We start from the raw sequence: 10346 nt of genomic DNA on the forward strand, positions 1-10346 counted from the left end.
TCGCAAAATGATCGGCGTTTACTGGAGAAGGTTTGTAGCTATAGAGCTTTTCCAGCAACAGTACTAGGTTTCTATTAATATCCACAGAGAGAAAGACAGTGCTGTAGTTCTCGACATTTCGTCTTCTATATCTCACCTTAAATACATCACTTTCTCTATAAAACTTTTATCTGTTGACTAGAAAATACAGAATACAGGAAACTAAACGAAATAATTTTGTGCTTTTTTCTTTGTCTTTTTCTTTTTTCTAATTATACAATATGAAAAGAATAACTGGAAACTCTTAATTAACATAGATTAACATAGGAAAAGGAAAAAAACTCCAAAACTCTCCTTATGAGCAAAAACAAATCAGTGGGTACTCGTTTTGAAGGCGCCAGATTCTGGTCAGTAGCATGCCATGGTGTTGCGACACCGAGCCTTCGATGAGTATAAAGCTGCACATTTCAATCCCGCCCTCCGGGGAGGTCCCAAGGGCGGGACGGGTTGGAAAAAGTGCTCCCTAAGTATGTACTTAGAGCTGGTGAAATTGCTGTTTATTAAAACGTGACCTATTTCGCGCCTTCAAGCCGCATCATCAGGTGAACCTACACGGTAAAAAGCAAAGTACCGTTTCACCACATTCTGTGGATATTAGAATTAATAAAGGAATGTCTAAAACATACAACGTTAAAAACTCATAAGCACACCCATCAAAATTTCAGACAGTGTCATCAATACAATGGCGAGGGAAAGGTAAAGAAGAGGTACTCAATTCTTTAAAATTTGCCTACATTTAGAAACCGGTTGTGTTTTGATAAACAACAATTTTACCAGCTGTAAGCGAAGTTCTTCCTAACATAATGCCTTCCAACAGCTGCGGTTGCCCGGAATATAAAATAGCTCCCCAAGTAGTTAACTAAAGTGGACTGATATTCGACGTGTCAGAAAAAACGTTCAAAAAATCGATCACGTTCTTGTGCGCATCTCTGAAAAGATAAAAGACGTCCGTACCCATTATCCCGGTGCCCACTGCATTTTCTATGGTGGAAAATGTGTCGCATCCAGTCAGAGAAGCATATTTGTGTTGGCACCCGGAGATAAAGGGCCAGTATCAGCTGGAGAAGGAACCGTACGTCCGCCGCGGCGCCGCAGAGGAGAAGGTGTCCATCTATGTGGTCCACATTACACCTCAGGCTGAGGGAGTGTCTGCCACGGCGATGGAATGGTGTATATACTAGTTGGGTATGTACACTATTGGCCATTAAAATTGCTACACCACGAAGATGACGTGCTACAGACGCGAAATTTAACCGACAGGAAGAAGATGCTATCATATGCAAATGATTAGCTTTTCAGAGCATTCACACAAGGTTGGCGCCGGTGGCGACACCTACAACATGCTGACATGGGGATAGTTTCCAACCGATTTCTCATACACAAACAGCAGTTGACCGGCGTTGCCTAGTGAAACGTTGTTGTGATGCCTCATGTAAGGAGGAGAAATGCGTACCAACACGTTTTCGACTTGTAGCCTATCGCGATTGCGTTTATCGTATTGCGATATTGCTGCTCGCGTTAGTCGTGATCCAATGACTGTTACCAGAATATGGAATCGGTGGGTTCAGGAGGGTAATACGGAACGCCGTGCTGGATCCCAACGGCCTCGTATCACTAGCAGTCGAGATGACAGGCATCTCATCCGCATCGCTGTAACGGATCGTACAGCCACGTCTCGATCCCTCAGTCAACAGATGGGGACGTTTGCAAGACAACAACCATCTGCACGAATAGTTCGACGTCGTCTGCAGCAGAATGGACTATCAGCTCGGAGGCCATGGCTGCGGCTACCCTTAACGCTGCATCACAGACACGAGTACCTGCGATGGTGTACTTAACGACGAACCTGGGTGCACGAATGGAAAATCATCATTTTTTCAGATGAATCCAGGCTCTGTTTACAGCATCATGATGGTCGCATCCGTGTTTGGCGACATCGCGTGTCGAGGTAGCAGCGACTCTACAGTGTCATAGAGCAACCTACACTGCAGGGTCGACGCAAAGTGTGACATTTGAGTGTAATGTGTGGCTACTAAACACTGCTTCCATCATTATTTTGTGAAATGTGGAATGAGAAAACAGAATTTTAAGTAAGTGTTATGTAAACAAGACCGAATTTTTAATGGCGTTCAGCATTCCTTAAGAAAAGTTGTGAACAGAAGTTCATCGCATACCATTATATTAAAAAGCATTCTCTTATAGTCAGATTTTGAGATTGAGCACAAAATAACACTTTAATGGCATGATTTCATGTGTCACTATAAAAGTATTTATTTCATGAATGGATATAGATTGATACATATGACAAAAGCACTTCGGAATAAAATCTCAGACCAAGGTTTTTGAGAAACGGACGTTATTTTGGGTACCTCTGTCTTACATTATATTATGTCCTTTCTTTAATCTTTACTGTTAAGCAAAATTACTGTTGATCCCGTTGTCTACTATCGGATTTCAAGAATTAATGATAATCGTTGAGGAGAGTGATCATCTTTCTTTGGAAAGGCTTTTGATGGCTAGGGCATTTCAGTTGAATAATTTCACACATGTCACTTCTAATGAAACAGTTCTTTGTAAAAACCACAACTTACTCTACTAGTTCTGACTTTATTGACATCTCTTAGCTTTCATGCTGATTTCCTTCAATTACATGCAAATTTAAATGAATCTTTTTGAGTCACTATTCACTATTGCTTGTATTACAGATCGAGAACAATAGCAGTTGGTTGTATAATAAAACAGAGGGTAGTTGTGAAGGAGTGTGAATTATTTAAGAGCAAAACTGCTTCGTGGTCATAACAGTTAATGTCTTTTAATTATTTGGTAGCGAAACTATAAAGGGGCCATACAGGTGACAGAACAACACGTATTACACTTTTATTAAAAATACACTAATTTATGAGTATCGATCAACTACGGTGTTATTGCTCACTTCTTACACTGCCGTGTCGCTGCCAGTTTTGATGTTAAACAAACCGTTAGTCTCCTTTCCACTACTCTTCAGCAACTACGATTTTCTTTGTTTATCCTTGAGACATTCTGTTCAAAGTATGCAGGAATGGAACAGGTCGGCTTAATCTTCCTTATTCCTAGCCAGAAGGCCTAATGTACGACGCCGATGAACTAGAGATTTGCTAACTATTCCTAGTGCCCTTTTGATTCCCTTCCTAAATTTTATTTAACTTCCTACATTACTTCCATTACGCACAGACAGAACAACAGCAGTGACAAGCTGTTATCCTGTGCTATAATCTTCTTAGCAAGGACTTGTTTTTTTTACCCTTCACCTTTATTATTCTCACTTGACTTTTTAGGTATAGTTAATTACTCGTATGTCTCTGTACTTTAACCTCAATCGTTCAGACATTCTCCAACTGCTTTTCTAGGTCCACAGATGCTAGTAAGATATCGTGATTTTTTTGCAAATTGCTTTCCACGACTAATTCCAAACTCAGCCACAACACAAACACATCTCTACACCGTGAAGTCGCAGTCATCCACCCGCTACATAAACACTCTTGATAATTCATAACAAATGGAGGCACGCAATGGCAAACACCTCCGATGCCCACTTTTCCAGTAGGATGTTTCTCAGGATTGGGGATTCCCACACTATTCCCAAACCTTATTGGCGAGTATGGCACCGGCTCTAAATCTTATGGCACAATTTCAAATCATTTTTTGGCTAAATTCGTGCTTAGAGTAAAAGAGCATAGGAAAATATTGTTAGTACTGACAAGTAAATCATACACCCAAGACGTCATCCATCATGCTAACTGTAGCACACGTATCGAGGTAACAAGTGCTGCCATAGTACAATGCACTAGTCAAGCGTATCCGCGAAATCGAGATTAAAGTTTTTGGGGCCTGTTGAGATCGCCAGCTATCGAGCAGGAAGGTTAGAATTGAGCCGTGGCTGGTTCGCGTCATGCCTTCTTTTTTTAACATTGGTTGCAGTCCAGTGGTGTCTTATTTCTTCTTCGGTTTCCGCCATAACGTTGCTGTCTTCTCTCCGTGAGTGGCAGCAGCAGCGTTTATCGATACTAGTACTGCTGTACTATCTTTGATGTGGCGGATGTGTTTTCCGGGTGTGGTGTGTGTGGCAGTCGGTCGGTTGGGGCAGAGCAGCGAGGAAGTCTCCCTGGCACGTAGTCAGGCTGGAGGGTTACGAAGTTCGTCGCCCACCGATCCTGGACACTTAAGTTGAGTGCTCACTTAACCTACTATCAAGCCTCAGCTGCTATCACATCCATGGGCTAGCAGGATAGAGCGGATGCGGCTATATTTGTGGAAAGGGGCCAAAATAACTTACTGTTAGTTGCACTCAACATATAAACTTTATTTCTTAAAACACACAATCACACAAGCAAGAATCAAAACTCTCAAGGTTTTAACGAAAGACCTCCTTTGATTTAATTTACATCGGCTGAAGGCCACATCGAAAATCCAAGGCACAAGACCTAAGCAAGGGATTGAGGTACAGGAGTTCTTCTGGAGGTTTCACTTCTTTAGAAAAAAATTTATCTTCAATATAAATAGGCTGAAAGCCTTAGCTTAAATTTTTCTCATATAACTCAGATGAAGGCCTCACATTAATCAAGAACAGTGTTACGGCTTACGGCCGAGACACGATTTTCAAAGTGTAATCTAAACAGGCTGAAAACTCGGCTGAAAGCCTAGGAAGAAGAGCTTTCAATTTGAAAATGCTGAAGGCCTTATCTTAAAATATTTCTTGTAAAATTCGGCTGAAGGCCTCACACTAAAGAATAACAATCTTATGACTTAAGAGCAAGACAAGGATTTTGAATGTTTAATTTAAGAGAGATTAAAAACTATGCTGAATGCCACACACCATGCAGAAAACAATTTTACAGCTTAAGGCCTAAAGGTAACAGCTTATAAATTTCAATAAAAATGGACTAAAAGCTATATCCTAAAATGCTTCACATAACTCTCGGCTGAAGGCCGCATATGAAACCCAAACAATCTCATGGCTTAAAGCCCAGACAAAGAAATTTCCAATTTTTAATTTCAGCTGGAAAACTCGGCTGGAGGCCACATACCAACTTGAAACCAAATCACAGCTTAAGGCCTAGAAACAAGGAATTTTCAGTTTAATTTTGAAAGGCTGAAACTCGGCTGAAGGACACATACCATACAAGAAACATTTTTTTTTAGCGGCTTAAGGCCTAAGAAGAAAAAGCCTTGCAATTTTAATAAGCTAGAAACTCGGCTGAAGGCCACACAGAGGACTTAAGACTAAAAAGGAAATCACTATGTAAAACACAAGGAGCGGCGCTCAGAAGGTTCCAAGGGTGGGCCTGGGAATGTAACACTAACACACGTCTAGGTGAGACAGGCAGCCAGACCGACAACCTCTAAATCGGAAGGCAACCCAACCGAAAGTCAGACGACAAACCAACCAACAAGATCAGTTCTGCTCCAACCGACCAGCAAAACGACAAGATGTCAATAGCACAAGGTTCTGGATACTGGTGCCCAATCCTGCCAAGTCAGAATAAACGCCCATAACTACCAACAACAACTCAACTGTCAAACTGCACGCCATGCTGGACAGCATCAACACGACGAGGAAAATACACTGCCAAAAAGTACATCAACGACTAGGGCAGGTCACCGGAACGTCAATGGCCTCAAGGCAGAAGATACGGCTAGCACACTTGATTAATGAAGGAATAAATCAAATTAAGTTAAACATCACACAGGAAGATGGCTGCAATTCTAGCCGACTTCAATGCACACACATTGTTGCTAGCGGGAATCTTCCAGAAAGCGACAACCAGGATCAAACGAAGAGATGTGATAGCAGTTGACGCTTGATAGTAGGTTAAGTGAGCACTCAACTTTAGTGTCCAGGATAGGTGGGCGACGAACTTCGTAACCCTCGCAAGAAGTGCCTCACAACTCCAACAGCGCGTACACGCCGCCAGCGGTTCCGGTCTGACTATGTGCCACCGAGACTTCCTCGCTGCTCTGCCCCAACCGACCGACTGCCTAGGCCCAGAAACGGTCAAAGGACCAAATACAAGTCGGCCGATGAGGCGACCAACAGAACGACCAACCAACGGTCGTTCCCACTCCAGTCTCCTTCCGTCGGACAGTTCAAGTGTGTCGCCAGTGGTCGGCGAGCACTGGCGCATACCGAGTTAGTTTCGCTGCTCGACTCGCTGCGACACATTGCTACTGTCACCGCGCACGTCACGCTATGGCTGTACAGCAGTTTGCCGCCGCACTCGAAGTTCTCCTCCACGCGTTGGGGTTCACCGGCCGCCGCCCACGTCCGCCACGGCGCAGGCGAACGCAGCAGCATCGGATGGGCCTCCAGTGCTACAATTGCCAGCAACTGGGGCATGCCGCGCGGGAGTGCACGAACGCCGTCGCGTGCTTGAAGTGCGCGGCGGCTCACGACACTCGCCGCTGTACGAAGCCTCGAGGTTCGGCCAGCAGGTGCGTGAACTGTGGCGGGTCGCACGCCGCAAATTCGCGTAGCTGCGGCTACCTTCGGGAGTTTCGCCGTCTGTCCGCCGCACCACGTCCTGCGGCGGCGTCCACGACCACGTCGGCCGCCCCGCCCCCCCGCTCCGGCGTGGGGTGCGAGCCGCGCCGTCTTGAAGCCGCCACCGACCACGCTATGGCCGGCTTCCAAGCCGCCTTTGCGGCCGAACGGGCCGCGCTGAAAGAAGAGCTCACGGCCGTCCATCGCCAGCTCCAGCAGCTGCGCGATGAGCTGCGAGCCGTCAAGAAGACGTCGGCGGTTTCCGCCGCCGCCCCCCCCCCCCCGTGCCCCGGCCGGCGGGGGTCGATGCGGCCACGCAGGCACCTGCCGACCCGTCCCCTGCCGCGACGCAAGTGGTTGCGCCTATGGACACCGAAGATGTGCCGCCGCAGCCGTCCCACTCAGTTCCGACGCCTGCCGGCCACCGTGCTGTGACAATGACCGACTCATCCCCTGTGGAACAGCCGCTCCTCAAGAGGTTGCAGCGCCCCAAGAAGACGTCGGCGGTTCCCGCCGACGCCCCGCCCGTGCGTCGGCCGGTGGGGGTTGATGCGGCCGCACAGCCGACCGCCGCTCCGTCCCCTGCCGCGCCGCAAGTGGTTGCGCCTATGGACACCGACGATGTGCCGCCTCCGTCGTCCAACTCAGTTCCGCCGTCTGCAGGTCAGCGTGCTGTGGCACCAACCGACTCCTCCACGGTCGAGCAGTCCATTATCCAGAGGTTGCGGCAACCCCGCTTTCCATCTGACCACGAGTTGCAGCCTTTCCTTCAGGGACTAGTGACATCGCTCCAGGACGGGTCTTACCCCTTCTTTGACCACCCGTACCCCTACTCTCTGACACGTGTTCGGCCTCCCCTCCCCCATCACCCTAATCGCTTTACCCAGTATCAGCTCAGGTGGCTCAATTTCTTGACCAAGAAGGAGTTACTCCTCATTGACAAACATCCCATCTTCTCGAACGATGAATGGCAACTATTGGCCGAACTCTCGGAAATCCATGTGACGGGCCGTCTCCCCGCCAAGTATCGCCAGTACTACGGATAGCCCTGCAGTGCGAGGTCATCATCATCATCCGTCAGCGTGAGTCATTCTCCCCTCCGGCCAGCCATTTCGGCCGTTCGTTTTCCGCCTCTCTAACTATTCCTCTGCCTATTCTTTCGTCTTTCGCAAAAAAAAAAAAAAAAAAAAAAAAAAAAAAAAAAAAAAAACCCAGCACAAGTCACGTAGAAGAAACACCCGCCATGTTCTCCCTTAGCATCACCCCGCCATTTCCGAAGGAGAAGCGCGTACGCGCTAGAACTTCGTTTCCTGAAGAGGGTCCATCCCTCAGCAATGTGCGAAGTGGCGAGCACTGGCTGTCCGCGCCTCACCGGCGCTCCGTCCCCGACTTCACTGCTGCTGCGTCACGACTGAGCTCCCAACACACGACGACCTGGAAATACTATCGGTAGCTCCAGAGATGGTACGACAGTGCACTTATCGATAAGCGCTGCTGCTGCCACTCACGGCAGCTAAGGCAGGAAGTTAGTGACGACAGTAAATGGAATAAGAAAACGAGGCGGCAGTACCGTAAGAGAAGATGACAAACAATAAACAGGATGAACACGAGCCGCGCACGGCTCAACCTCCTCCCCTCCTCACTCCCTCGGTCTCATCTATGCAGAGGGAACACGCCCACTGGCTAACCGATATCCCTGCACCAGGAACGGATCGACATAAGTCCTGCAAGATGACCAGTTCAAGTATCATTGCTAGCCCAACAACGAAAAGCGAGACACCGGCTCGAAGCCAACCAGGCAGAGGAAACACATCCGATAGGCAACCCGACATCCCTGCACTGAGAAGAACCCGAGCTAAGTTTCAGGAGATGACGAACTTCAAGAACTATTCACAGTTGAGAACCAAAAAGCTACTGGAACTAATGCATTAACTATGCCCGCACCCTATCCAATTGACAGTCACTAGGTTGAGTGCCATCCAAAACACAGTGTCCTCAAGGCCCCTAATAGCCTTAAACAAAAATTCAATGGCCGCTCCTGTCTCACCCACCACCGCCGTCGTGATGTCAACCACATGAAGAACGGCAGCACACAAACGGGCCACTAAACCCGGAACACTCTCCTCAAAAGATTGGCGCCTTATTGCGAACTCGTAAACAAGATGGTCCTTTCTGAGTAGGCCGATCCCCGGACACTGTCTGACCACCATTACAATACACCTGAAACAGTCAACAACCAAAACAATATGGTGCCAGGAACAGAAATAAAATTGAAACTGACAGTAATTGGAATGGCAAGAACACAAACGTAACCAAGCTCTGCTACCATATATGGTGGCAGACGAGAAGTATACGTTCTGCGTTCGAGATTCATCGCTTTTTTCCTGATCTTTTATCAAAGACTTGTATCGGTAAAATGCATGAAGTTTCTTCAGAAAGAAACAATAATTATAAAGATAGTCACCTTTTTACATTCCTGGCAAGGTATAATCGAGGTATTATTCCGGACCGCGTTAAATGAACAATTGTGGATCCATTCATGGATGTATTAAAATTTTTCGCTGTGGGGTTATTACTTTTATAATTTTTCATCGTCGTCTGGAGGCCGACAGGGTTTGTTGTGGTAACTTTCATGAAAGGACGCTTTCTGATGTCAAATCTGATTTTATCTCGCAATGCCATCTTCCCGTTTTCAAGAATATTTATCCGTTATCAAGAAACACGAAGACGGCTGTGCACAGCAAATGGCTGAAATTTTTACGATATGTTCCTAAGATCAGGATCTCGAATAGCCTTGAAAATTTTCTTTATATCGTTATTCTTTTCCAGGATATAGAGGTTCAAAGTTACCCTACTTGTACACCTAAAATACGCACGTAAAACCCAGCGTGAGGAGAAAACGTAGTTTATAAAGTGACGTAGAACGGAGAAATATGCTGTAAAGTGTCTCCGGTATCATCATAGTGGTTCTGGGAGTCCCATGTTGTGGTACCGAAGCGCATGCAAAATTTTTGTGCAGCTCGAATCCGGTCTGAGGTATAAAACGAGTTTTGCCTTATTTCATTTTCGCGTAAGTAAAGTATCAGAATTATACTGACTCATAAAGTTGTTTTCTTACGAGTGACATGCCCTGCTGTAGCAGGAAAAAGAAAGGAACTAGTGGAAAAATGCTCCGATCGGAGCAGAAAAAAGGCGAATATGCTCCTGTTTAAAAGACTGACTAAGAAGTCGGGTATCAACCAAGTGTTTCGTTCTACATTCCTCAACACCTTAAAAAACTCTCCCAAAAATTTTGGCGTGCGAACATATTCGCACTTTTTTATTGTGAGAGAGAAGGAGACAGTGACAGTGGAGAAGAGACGGAAAAGTAATAAATACTAAAAGATAGCAGACCGTGGTTGTGGTATTGAAGGAGCGAAGGAGACAATGGCAGTGTGAGGGAAAGAGATGGACTCAGCGGCAGTCGAAGATAGTTGACAGTGACAGAACAGTGCTAGGAAAAGAGTGAAGGGGACATTGCGACCGAAATAAAGAGAAGGAGATAGTGGAAGTGGCCGAGGGCCAGTGACAATGAGAGAGAGTGTTATGACAATGACAACGAGGAAGACAGAGGTAATGATAGTGAGAAGAAACAGACGCAACGGGAAGGAATTAATGAGATAGTAGTAATAAGAGAGACCAAGAGGAAGACAGTAACAGAGAGAGGAGACGGTAGTAGTAGGACAGAACGAAGGAGACTGTGGACGTGAGGCAGGCAACAGTGACAGCCTGAACGAGATAGTGACAATGA

The sequence above is a fragment of the Schistocerca cancellata genome, chromosome 3, assembly GCF_023864275.1.
Source record: "Schistocerca cancellata isolate TAMUIC-IGC-003103 chromosome 3, iqSchCanc2.1, whole genome shotgun sequence".
Lineage (NCBI taxonomy): Eukaryota > Metazoa > Arthropoda > Insecta > Orthoptera > Acrididae > Schistocerca > Schistocerca cancellata.